Here is a 14,105-nt window from a genome sequence, read left to right on the forward strand (position 1 = left end):
AGGAGTGATCTGTTGGAAGGATCATCAAATGATGCCATATGGATACAGCTAAGGAACAAAAAAGGTGCTATCTCACTGCTGGGAGTGTACTATAGAAATTCCAAATCGTCAGATGGAGATAGAAAAGCAGTTTTGCAGGAAAGCTCTGAGGGGTACATGAGCAATAGGGCATTAATAGTAGGGAAAATTAACTGCACCAATATTAACAGAGATAGTTCTTCTGTGAAATGAATTGAGTGAGCAAAATTATTGAGGTGCATTTAGGAGAAACTTTTTGCCCAGTATGCAGCAAGTCCATAAAGAAAGAACAAAGAACAAAGAGCAAAGAACAGTACAGCACAGGAACAGACCATTCGGCCGTCGAAGCCTGCGCCGATCTTGATGCCTGCCTAAACGAAAACCTTCTGCACTTCCAGGGCCCATATCCCTCTATTCCCTTCCGATTCATGTATTTGTCAAGATGTCTCTTAAATGTCGCTATCGTATCTGCTTCCACCACCTCCACTGGCATCAATTCCCAGGTACTCACCACCCTCTGTGTAAAGAAACTTGCCTCACAAATTCCCTCTCAACTTTGCACCTCGCACCTTAAACCTATGTCCCCCAGTAACTAACTCTGCCAGCCTGGGAAAAAGCTGCTGACTATCCACTCTGCCCATGCCTCCCATAACTTTGTAAACCTCTGTCATGCCGCCCCTCCACCTCCGTCGTTCCAGTGAAAACAATCCGAGTTTTTCCAACCTCTCCTCATAGCTAATGCCCTCCAGACCAGGCAACATCCTGGTTAACCTCGTCTGTACCCTCTCCGAAGCATCCACGTCCTTTGGTAGTGTGGCGACCAGAATTGCACGCAATATTCTAAGTGTGGCCTAACTAAAGTTCTGTACAGCTGCACCATGACTTGCCAATTAATATACTCTATGCCCCGACCGATGAAGGCAAGCATGCCGTATGCCTTCTTGACTACCTTACCCAACACCTGCGTTGCCACTTTCAGTGACCTGTGGACCTGTACGCCCAGATCTCTCTGCCTGTCAATACTCCTAAGGGTTCTGCCATTTACTGCATACCGCCCACCAGCATTAGACATTCCAAAATGCATTACCTCATATTTGTCCGAATTAAACTCCATCTGCCATTTCTCTGTCCAAGTCTCCAACCGATCTATATCCTGCTGCATCCTCTGACAATTCTCATCATTATCCGCAACTGCAACAACCTTTGTGTTGTCCGCAAACTTACTAATCACACCAGCTACATTTTGCTCCAAATCATTTATATATACTACAAACAGCAAAGGTCCCAGCACTGATCCCTGTGGAACACCACTAGTCACATCCCTCCATGCAGAAAAGCACCCATCCACTGAAAACCTCTGTCTTCTGTGACCGAGTCAGTTCTGTATCCATCTTGCCAGCTCACCTCTGATCCCGTGTGACTTTACCTTTTGCACCAATCTGCCATGTGGAACCTTTTCAAAGGCTTTACGAAAGAGGGAGCAGTTTTAGACTTAGCTTTAGGAAATGAAGACGGACAGGTGGAAGGGGTGGCAGTGGGAGAGCATTTTGGTGGTAGTGATCACAATTCAGTCACTTTTAACCTAACTATGGAAAAGGACAGAGATAGAACAGGAGTTAGTGTTCTCAATTGGGACAAGGACAATTTTACTGAACTGAGAAGTGATTTAGCGAAAGTCGACTGGAAACAGCTATGTGAAGGTAAATCAGTGTCAGAACAGTGGGAGTCACTAAAAGGGGAGATTCAGGGGGTTCAGGGTAAACATGAACCCACAAATAAAAAGGGTGAAACGGCCAAACCTACGCGCCCCCCACCCGCCCCCATGGATGTCAAGGAGCTCACAGCTAAGGTAGAAAAGAAAAGTTTATTATCCGACGCCGAGAACTCAGAACTATAGAAAGGCGAGGGGAGTATAGAAAGTGTAGGAATTAAATCAAAATGGAAATAAGGAAAGCAAATAATGGGCATGAAAGAATATTGGCAAACAGATTAAGATCAACCCAAAGATGTTTTATCAATACATTAAGAGGAAGAAGATAACGAAGGAGAGAATAGGGCCCACAAAAGATCAAAGAGATAACCCATGTGCAGGACTGGAAGATAGTGGTATGCTTCCTAATGTATACGTTGCGTCCATCTTCACAAAAGAGGGGGACAATGCAGATATTGTAGTTAAGGAGGAGGAGTGTGAATCTTTGGATGTGATAAACATAGGGAGAGAGGAAGTATTAATGGGATTTGTATCCTTGAAAGTTGATGAATCACCAGGGCCGGATGAAATGTGCACCAGGCTGTTCAAAGAAGCAAGGTAGGAAATAGTGAAGACTATCATTCCCCAGTCCTCACTGGATACAGGTGTGGTGCCGGAGGATTGGAGAATTGCTAATGTTGTACCTCTGTTTAAAAAGGGAGCGAAGGCTAGACTGAATAATTACAGGCCACGAGGTCGAACCTCAATGGTGGGCAAATTACTGGTATCTATTCTGAGAGACAGGATAAACTACCATTAGAAAGGCATAGGTTAATCAAGTATAGTCAGCATGTATTTGTTAAGGGAAGATCTTGTTTCAGCAAATTGATCAATTTTTTTGAAGATGTAACAAGAAAGGTAGATGAGAGTAGTGCAGTTCATGTGGTCTACACGGATTTCAGCAAGGCATTTGACAAGGTCCCACATGGCAAACTAGTTAAAAAAATAAAATCCCATGTGATTCAGGGAAATGCACAATGTGGATACACATTTGGCTCAGTGGCAGGAAACAAAGTGTAATTGTTGACTGGCTTTTTAACGACTGGAGGGCTGTTTCCAGTTCCAGGGCCGTTCTGCAGGGCACTGTTCTCGGTCCCCTGCTTTTGTGGCATATATTAACGTTTTGGACGTAAATGTAGGGGGCATGACCAAAACTTTTGCGGACGGCAAATTGGTTGACCCTGTGATAGATTGCGTGAAGGACAGCTGTCGGCTGCAGGAAGATATTGATGGTCTGGTCAGATGGGCAGAAAAAAATCAACTAGGAGAAGTGTGAGTTGATGGATTTGGGGAGGTCAGACAAAGCAAATGAATACAGAATGAATGGCAAAATACTGACAACGTAGAGGAAGTGTGGGTGAATGTCCACAGACCACTGAACGTCGCATACCAGGGCGATAAGCTGGATACGAAGGCAAATGGAATCCTTTCCTTTGTTAGACGAGGTATAGAATACAAGAGCAGCGAGTTTTTTCTGGAAGTGTCTGACTCATTGGTTAGGCCACGACTTTAGTATTGTGTGCAGTTCTGGTCTCCTCATGACAGGAAGGTTGTAATTGCACTGGAGAGGGTACAGAGGAGGTTTGCGAGGATGTTGCCAGGACTTGAAAAATGCAACTATGTGGAAATATTGGGTGGGCTGGAGTTGTTCTTCTTGAAGCAGAGCATTCTGAGGGGAGATCTGATGAAATTTGTAAAATGGTGTGGGGCATGGATAGATTGGAGGTGAAGGTTTATTCACCCAAGCATTGACGAGCAGGCATAGATTTAATGTGATTGGTACAAAAATTAGAGGGGAGATGAGGGAAACCCTTTTTCACCCAGAGAGTGATGGTTTCCGGATCTCACTGCCTGAAAGGATAGTTGAGGCAGATCCACTCAACGTATTCAAAAGGAGTCCGGATATTCATCTCAAATGCCATAATCTGCAGGGCTGCGGACCGCATACTAAAAGGAGGGATTAGAATAGGTGGATCCTTTTTCCCCAGCTCAGACAGGATGTCCCAAGTGGCCTCTTTCTGTCCTTGAACTTTGTATGATTCTATGGTTCACATATATCAGATATGATCCAGTATGCAATATTGTTCATGGTTTCATATTTAACCGATGTTGTCCAGTGTCCGTTATATTGGTACAGTTGACATTTACAAGATCTAGTTAAATCGAGATTATTATTGCCTGCTCTGAAGTGACCAGAAGAATTTTCCATTCTTTTTATTCCTTCCTTTTCTGAATTAGCCATTTTTGTTGTATTTGCCTTACCTGCCTTCTTTCTTTCTATTTTATATTAAGTGCGGGGGCAGACCCAATGCAGCTGCGCTCTGCTTCTGAGCTGGTTTCTTGGCCAGCTCTCACTCTCAAGAGAGTCAGCCTGTTTCCTCCCATCACCTGCCAGCGTGGTGTTATGGAATATATATGGTAATGAGGTGTTATAGTCTGGATTGCAATCTACACATAAAATAAAAACAAAATACTGCGGATGCTGGAAATTAGAACATTACAGCGCAGTACAGGCCCTTCGGCCCTCGATGTTACGCCGACCTGTGAAACCATCTGACCTACACTATTCCATTGTCATCCATATGTCTATCCAATGACCACGTAAATGCCCTTAAAGTTGGCGAGTCTACGACTGTTGCAGGCAGGGCGTTCCACGCCCCTACTACTCTCTGAGTAAAGAAACTACCTCTAACATCTGTCCTGTATCTATCACCCCTCAACTTAAAGCTATGTCCCCTCGTGTTTGCCATAACCATCCGAGGAAAAAGACTCTCACTATCCACCCTATCTAACCCACTGATTATCTTATATGTCTCTATTAAGTCACCTCTCCTCCTCCTTCTCTCCAACGACAACAACCTCAAGTCCCTCAGCCTTTCCTCGTAAGACCTTCCCTCCATACCAGGCAACATCCTCGCAAATCTATTCTGCACCCTTTCCAAAGCTTCCACATCCTTCCTATAATGCGGTGACCAGAACTGCACGCAATACTCCAGGTGCGGTCTCACCAGAGTTTTGTACAGCTGCAGCATGACCTCGTGGCTCCGAAACTCGATCCCCTTGCTAATAAAAGCTAACACACCATATGCCTTCTTAACAGCCCTATTAACCTGGGTAGCAACTTTCAGGAATTTATGTACCTGGACACCACGATCTCTCTGTTCATCGACACTACCAAGAATCTTCCAATTAGCCCAGTATTCTGCATTCCTGTTACTCCTTCCAAAGTGAATCACCTCACACTTTTCCGCATTAAACTGCATTTGCCATCTCCCAGCCCAGCTCTGCAGCCTATCTATGTCCCTCTGTACCCTGCAACATCCTTCGGCACTATCCACAACTCCACCGACCTTAGTGTCATCCGCAAATTTACTAACCCACCCTTCTACACCCTCTTCCAGGTCATTTATAAAAATGACAAACAGCAGTGGCCCCAAAACAGATCCTTGCGGTACACCACTAGTAACTAAACTCCAGGATGAACATTTGCCATCAACCACCACACTCTGTCTTCTTTCAGCTAGCCAATTTCTGATCCAAAGCTCTAAATCACCTTCAACCCCATTCTTCCGTATTTTCGGCAATTGCCTACCGTGGGGAACCTTATCAAACGCCTTACTGAAATCCATATACACCACATCCACTGCGTTACCCTCATCCACCTGTTTGGTCACCTTCTCGAAAAACTCAATAAGGTTTGTGAGGCTCGACCTACCTTTCACAAAACCGTGCTGACTATCGCTAATGAACTAATTTTTTTCAAGATGATTATACATCCTGTCTCTTATAACCTTTTCCAACATTTAACCCACCACCGAAGTAAGGCTCACAGGTCTTTTATTACCAGGGCTGTCTCGACTCCCCTTCTTGAACAAGGGGACAACATTTGCTATCCTCCAGTCTTCCGGCACTATTCCTGTCGACAATGACGACATAAAGATCAAGGACAAAGGCTCTGCAATCTCCTTCCTGGCTTCCCAGAGAATCCTAGGATAAATCCCATCTGGCCCAGGGGACTTATCTATTTTCACTCTTTCCAAAATTGCTAACATCTCCTCCTTGTGAAACTCAATCCCATCTAGCCTAGTAGTCTAAATCTCAGTATTCTCCTCGACAACATTTTCTTTCTCTACTGTAAATGCTGACGAAAAATATTCATTTAACGCTTCCTCTATCTCCTCTGATTCCACACACAACTTCCATTACTATCCTTGATTGGCCCTAATCTAACTCTAGACATTCTTTTATTCCTGATATACCTATAGAAAGCCTTAGGGTTTTCCCTGATCCTATCCGCCAATGACTTCTCGTGTCCTCTCCTTGCTCTTCTTTGCTCTCCTTTTAGATCCTTCCTGGCGAGCTTGTAACTCTCAAGCGCCCTAACTGAGCCTTCACGTCTCATCCAAACATAAGCCTTCTTCTTCCTCTTGACAAGCGCTTCAACTTCTTTAGTAAACCACGGTTCCCTCGCTCGACAACTTCCTCCCTGCCTGACAGGTACATACTTATCAAGGACACGCAGTAGATGCTCCTTGAATAAGCTCCACATTTTGATTGTTCCCATCCCCTGCAGTTTCCTTCCCCATCCTCTGTATCCTAAATCGGAAATAAAAACAAGAAATTACCCGAAATTTTAACTCTGCTTCTCTTTCCACAGATGCTGCCAGACCTGCTGAGTGGTTCCAGCATTGCTTGTTTTTATTGCAATCGACACAGCCTGGTGCAGCTTTCTGATCAATTGTTTGCTTTTTTCACAATCTCCGATTCTGTGTAACCAGATGTTTCATCCCATTCCTCAACTCTTCCCCGAACATTCTCGGTGTCAGTCCACAGGTACATATGTTGTTACAACAGCTGACACGCTGTAGCATGCATCCTGTTTGCTTGGTGATGTATGTTGTGTTACTGTTGTATTGCTTGTATAATTGTGGTCCCCCACCCCCACCACCTCAGGCAATGCACAATATATGTCACCCAGTGAATAACGGATTTGCCAGACATAGTAAAGAGCAAGATCATTTATCTGTTCCAGTAATTGCTGTCTGCAGCATTTGATCATCCATGCTGCGTCGCAGTGCCCTGCCGGAATATATTGGTCGTGATACAGTGAGATCATTGAATAACGGGATGAAAACGTTTGGCTGTAAATGGGTTAAAATTCTATCAAACCACCCGTCCGCCACCCATAAATATGCCTCTGATCTCCCCCTCTCTGACGCCGAACGTTCTGTACTTAGCAAAGGAATCCGTTTTATCTCCTTACTGCCCACCTCAATGAATTTCGGGCTCTACATTACTTTGAGCTCTTCTTCCTTCGTCTGCGCCTCGGAGCTCACTTCTTTGACCAGGAGCACCCACCCCCACCCGCCCCCATCGATAAGCAGACCCATTCACCAACCTCCAGCATTATCCCTCTACCTGGGCCCCTCCCCCTAGCGTCTTACCCGCTCTTGATCTTTTCATTGAAAACTGTTGGCGAGGCATTTGTCATCTCAATTTCTCTGCCCCCTGACTCACTCTAACCTGTCCTCCTCTGAACTTGAGGCACTCCGTTCTCTCAGGTCTAACCTCGACATTGTCAGCAAACCTGCAGACAAGGGCGATGCTGCTGTTGTGTGGCATACCGACCTCTACCTTGCAGAGGCTCAGCGCCAACTTTCAGATACTTCTCCCGACCTTTACATGGTCCATCTCTGACACTTTCCTTCCCTTCCTCGACTTCTCTGTCTCCATCTCTGGGGATAGGTTATCTACCAATATCCATTATAAGCCCACCAACTCCCACAGCTACCTCGACTACACTTCTTCACACCCTACCTCCTGTAAGGACTCCATTCCATTCTCCCAGTTTCTCCGTCTCCGACGCATCTGCTCTGATGATGCTGCCTTCCATGACGGTGCTTCTGATGTGACCTACTTTTCCCTCAACCGAGGATTTCCCCCCACTGTGGTTGACAGGGCCCTCAGCCGTGTCCGACCCATTCCCCGCACCTCTACCCTCACCCCTTCCCCTCCCTCCCAGAACCGTGACAGGGTTCCTCTTGTCCTCACTTTTCATCCCAACAGCCTCCATATCCAAAGGATCATCCTCCGCCATTTTCGCCACCTCCAGCATGATGCCACTACCAGCCGCATCTTCCCCTCCCTTCCCCTGTCAGCATTCCGAAGGGATCGTTCCCTCTGCGACGCCCTGGTCCACTCCTCCATTACCCTCACCACCTCGTCCCCGTCCCAGGGCACCTTCCCCTGCAATCGCAGGAGGTGTAATACCTGCCCATTTACCTCCTCTCTCCTCACTATCCCAGGCCCCAAACACTCCTTTCAGGTGAAGCAGCGATTTACTTGTACTTCTTTCAATGTAGTATACTGTATTCGCTGCTCACAGTGTGGTCTCCTCTACATTGGGGAGACCAAGCGCAGACTGGGTGACCGCTTTGCGGAACATCTCCGCTCAGTCCGCAAGCAGGACCCTGAGCTTCCGGTTGCTTGCCATTTCAAAACTCCCCCCTGCTCTCATGCTCACATCTCTGTCCTGGGATTGCTGCAGTATTCCAGTGAACATCAACGCAAGCTCGAGGAACAGCATCTCATCTACCGATTAGGCACACTACAGCCTGCCGGACTGAACATTGAGTTCAATAATTTCAGAGCATGACAGCCCCCCCATTTTCATTTCATTTTTAGTTATTTATTCTTCCTTTTTTTACATTCCTTCTTACATTTTTTACAATCTTTTTTTGCATTTATTTCATTTCATCTTAGTTTGTTCAGTTTGCTTACCCACTGTTTTTTTCAGGTTGTTTTTCTTCAGGTTTGCACTTGCTGCTGTTCAATAATCAGTGTATTCACAGCTAATCTGTACTAATGCTTTGTCTTTCAACACACCATTAACATATTGTTTGCCTTTGCTCCGTGACCTTTTGGTCAGCTATGTGGCCTGGTCCAATCTGCACCTTCTCCTTTGTTATCTCTTGCCCCACCCCCACCTCACTTGTTTATAATCTGTGACTTTTCTAATATTTGTCAGTTCCGAAGAAGGTTCACTGACCCGAAACGTTAACTCTGCTTCTCTTTCCTCAGATGCTGCCAGACCTGCTGAGTGATTCCAGCATTTCTTGTTTTTTTTTCAGATTTCCAGCATCCGCAGTATTTTGCTTTTATATTAGAGAGAATCTAGCAATGTCCTCTTGACGTTCAATGGCATTACCAGTGCTGAATCCCCCATGATCAACATTCTGTGTGTTACCATTGACCAGGAATTGAACAGGAGTGGTCATAATGTGACATGTTTCAATACATCTCATCTTTAAAGTATCCCAACTGAGCCAGTCCGTACAAAGCTGCCCCTTTATCCTCGAAAGCTGCCCAATTAACGTTCTCATATCTGGCTTCAATGCATATATATTTCTTGCGAAGTAAGAGGACAACAATTGTAAACAGGACTCAAGGTGTGGCGCCACCAACGTTCCAAGAACATCTTCACCTCGTGGAACAAGACTGTTCTGTAGTATTACGTTATAAATCTAATTTTGGTGACTTATAATGACACAGCTCATAGTCTGGCAGGCATGGATGATGGGGAAGGAGGGTGGGAAATGAATGTAGGAGGGTGAGCTTTTCGAAGGGGTGGGTTGTTCTCTGCCGGGGCCCTTTGTGGGGAGGTCAGACAAACCTGCAGTGAGGATATTCATTTTACTGGGCCTGATTCCACTAGCGGCAGGAATAGATTAGATTAGATTAGATTAGATTCCAGATGCAGCACTGAAACAGGCCCTTCGGCCCACCGAGTCTGTGCCAAACATCAACCACCCATTTATACTAATCCGACACTAATCCCATATTCCTACCAAACATCCCCACCTGTCCCTATATTTCCCTACCACCTACCTATACTAGTGACAATTTATAATGGCCAATTTACCTATCAACCTGCAAGTCTTTTGGCTTGTGGGAGGAAACCGGAGCACCCGGAGAAAACCCACGCAGACACAGGGAGAACTTGCAAACTCCACACAGGCAGTAGCTGGAATCGAACCCGGGTCCCTGGAGCTGTGAGGCTGCGGTGCTAACCACTGCGCCACTGTGTCGCCCTTTCGGCCCTTAAGCAGGTAATAATAGGCCTCTTAGGGCCCTCAGTTGGCCTCTGGCCAGGAAAACCTTTTCCACGCCCAATTTGTAGCAGTGTGATGGAACAATGACGGGACCTTCCTCACCTTCCAGCCATCGCACATCGATGGGACACGCGCCTCCTATTCCATCTCTGGGAGTGGCGTGGCATTACATCCAGGCCTATTAGTCATCACACTTCCCGCATTGGGAAAAGGAATGCCTTACTGCAGTAAGGGCTTCATTCAGACAGTTAGAAAATACAATACGGTCTGAATACTGTAAACATTTTTTACAAGTAACTTATTGTGTACTGCAGAGGTGACATGCAATCATAAAACACATACTATACTTTACTAATACTATATACTATTTAGCTGACAGTGGCTGCTCGCCTCATCAAAGTTCAACTGCCCTCTGGTGAGGGCTTCAAATTTCGCCTCGATAGAAAATTCTTTAGCTTCAGACGCCTCTGTGTCAAACCTAAACCTCTACGCCATAGACATTCATGGTCTACAGTTTGTGGATGACTGCAGTGTCATTGCCCATACTGCTCCAGATTTCAAAGTCACTCTCGATCTCTTCAATTCCACATGGAGCGGACTTGAATGTCCTCTTTGTCGTCAAAACAAAACTGATATGTCAACTTATTTGTGGCTATCCAAATATTCCATATCCGATATATGTTGAAGGAGAGACTCTGGAATGCGTTGAAAAGTTCCCATAACCTAGCAGCCACCTCTCTCAAAAGGCCGCCATTGATGGGGAGATGCAACACTAGATCAGTTGTGCCAGCTCAGCCATCTACAAACTACAGCAGCGAGTGTTTGACAGTATAGACTTCTGCAAGTCAACAAAAGTGCTAGTGTACAAACAGTTGTCATCGCCGTACTCCTGTTCCGCTGTGAGGCCTGAACTGTGTATCAGCGACAAATAAAAGCGCCAGAGAAATTTCATCAGCTATGACTCTGCTGCATCCTCCAGATTAACGGGAAGAACCATCGAAAACACGCTAGTTTCATTTTTGAAACCAGCTGCACAAGCATTCACGCAAATTTCCTCAAGAAAAACAACTTCGATGGACAAGATACTCTATTTGGATGCTCAAAACTCGTATCCCCCGCCAGGTACTGTTTTCCCAATTCTCAAATGTCCTCCAGGGAAGACAAAGGAAATGTTTCAAAGACACTCAGAAGCTCTCTCTGAAGCGCGGCAGCTTTGATATTGATGACTGGGAGGAGTTTGCGAAAACCGTTCAAAATGGGACAACTTGTCTATCATGCTTTGAGTCCAATCTCCTTAATGATGAAGCAGAGTGGCGACAGAGCAGGAAAGAAAAGGAATCAAATCCCACACTCGGGATCCCACTGCCTCGTGTGAAATCCTGTCCCATGTGCCCAAAAATCTGTGGATCGAGAATTGGCCTATTCTGTCACATGATGACCCATGGCAGAAACTTGTGAACCTATGTACACGTCATCCTCGAATCAAGGGACAGCCGACAATTTTATTAAATTTACCAATAACAAATGTAAGATTAATAGGATTCAGTCAAGTCAAAATTCTCACAATTCAGAGCTTTCCTTCAGACTTGCTTCTCTTCGAACTCTGGTCAGATCATCAGCAATGACATTGCTTTTCTCTGCAGGATGTACAATTTCAAGTGAAAATGGCTTTAACAATATTCTCCACTGAAACAACCTGGCTTTCTTTGTTCTGCTTTTTCTGCAGAAAAACGAGTGGGCTGTGATCCCCATAAAGCAATATTTACCAGTGACTAGTGGTCATATCTGCATTAACGTGTTGTAAAGCCCGTACAAGATGACAACACTGGTTGAAATCCCAAAACAGAAGCTGGTGCAAATTTATTTAAATTCAATTAATTAATAAAATTACTTAACTAATAAAAGACAATTTGTAATTGAAGGCTATTCTCAGTAATAGTGTAATGAAAACTGACATCTGGTGTCGCAAACACCCACCTAGTTGACCTTGAGGGAAAGAAATATCCTTGTCTGCTCTGCATGCGACTCCAGACCCACAGCCATATTGTTAACTCTTAACTGCCTTCAGAAATGGCCCAGCAGGCCATTCAGCTGTCAAGGGCAATTAGGGATGGGCAGTAAATGTTGGTTGTGCCTGGGTCACCCGCTTCCCATTACTGCAACATCAACGATTATGCATTGAGACAAACAGCCGACATTGTTCTAGTCACTTCAGTGATAATCTGAAGGAGATGAGTACACCTCCAAAGATTTGCCTTTGAAAGGAGTCTCCAGGAGCTTGTCTAAGGTGATTTGAGCCATTCCAAATTTTGGCAATTTCTCAAATGACACAATGTAAACTTCTACTCCCTCTTCACTAATTTTACTTACCAGCTTCCCCATACTTTGCGAAGTCAAAGCTACGAGGAATTTCCCTTTGGTCAATCTCATCTTTCATCTCCAAATCACGTCCTCCAGCTTTGAGTCTTCCATTCTCAATTCAAGATTTAATGCAAATTACACATGAACAACAATTAAATCACATTCTATATTTGTATATCTAAAAGATTACACGTTAGTTAGCTTATGGAATAACAATAGTCCGTACTAATCCTCTGAACAGGATTATCAACACTATGGTGCCAAACAGTTCCACAGTATAAGAAAATCACAAATTTTCTCCAATAGATTTCCACGGCCTCACCTCCAAGATGCAGATACGGAAGTAGTGATTGAGTGTTTCAGTGCCAGATGGACTAAGGCAGTGCGAGAGCCTAGCGATGTTAGGCAGGGGTATCATTTATGACCGAAGGGTTTTGACATCTGAGGTTCATCAGGAACCAACTGAATAAACGTTAAAAAGAACATACTGAGCCTGGCACAACAGCTAGGATGGGGAATGGTGTCATTGAAATGAGTATGGACTCTGTGGTGGAGAGAAAGATGATTGCTTCGGTATTTCATATATTTAGTTGGCGAAAACTAAAGCTCCTGCTAAACAGACATTTGTAGTATGGTCACACAGAGGCAGTGGAAGGTCAAGAGAGTTTGCGGACAGCTGGACCATGGTGTTGCCAGCACACATGTGGAAGCTGACCCCATGTAATTAGGTGCTGTTGGCATTGGGTAACATGAAGATGTGGAGGAGGAGGAGGCAAAATAGGAAGGTCAGGCACAGGCTGGCGGGTGAAGGGAATCCATTGCGGAGGAAGGTGTGGCTTTCATCGTATCAGTAAGATATGAACCAGGAAAGGGCAGTTCCAACAAAAGTGCCCAATGTCAGAGATATGGAGAGATCACGAGCGAGGTTTGATGCATGTTTGGAAGAGAGGGTGGAGATCGTGAATTTTGAGACCACGACCAGAATTGTAGATGTGAGCTGCTGGACCTATTTAGATTAAGATTAGATTTAGATTAAATTAGAGATACAGCACTGAAACTGGCCCTTCGGCCCACCGAGTCTGTGCCGACCATCAACCACCCATTTATACTAATCCGACACTAATCCCATATTCCTACCAAACATCCCCACCTGTCCCTATATTTCCCGACCACCTACCTATACTAGTGACAATTTATAATGGCCAATTTACCTATCAACCTGCAAGTCTTTTGGCTTGTGGGAGGAAACCGGAGCACCCGGAGAAAACCCACGCAGACACAGGGAGAACTTGCAAACTCCACACAGGCAGTACCCAGAATCGAACCCGGGTCCCTGGAGCTGTGAGGCTGCAGTGCTTACCACTGCGCCACTGTGCCGCCCCAAATTGGGCGATGGAGATGGACGGTAGAGTTTTGGAAGGAAGGAAGGTGGATGTTGGGGTCCCAGTGAGGGGTGAACTGGAGGAATAGTGTCAGGAGATGGCCAAGTTCTAATTTTACTGTTCTTTAGCCACTGTAGAATGAACTGATAAACATTTGCAATAAAATAGCAGCGAGAGGGTTGTCAATGAAGCACGCTCAGAGGCTGCCCCTACTATCACCCAGGTGCAACCCTGAGCATGGATATAACTGTCGTCTTGTCAAAGTTCACATTTTAACAGCTTGCATTCCTGGATTTAGTGTGTACTCTGGAAAACTCTGTCGCATTAATTCATGAATCATTCGGAGTGAACATTGTCATTACAATGGCATGAAGCCTGCATGTGAAGTCGCTCATTATTGTGGGATCTGTCCTGTATGCTTACATGTATCAGCCTTATCCCCAAGAGAGGTCTGATTAATATATTTTGCTGGACTTTAAGATA

This window comes from Heterodontus francisci, chromosome 21 (genome assembly GCF_036365525.1).
Source record: "Heterodontus francisci isolate sHetFra1 chromosome 21, sHetFra1.hap1, whole genome shotgun sequence".
Classification (NCBI taxonomy): Eukaryota; Metazoa; Chordata; class Chondrichthyes; order Heterodontiformes; family Heterodontidae; genus Heterodontus; species Heterodontus francisci.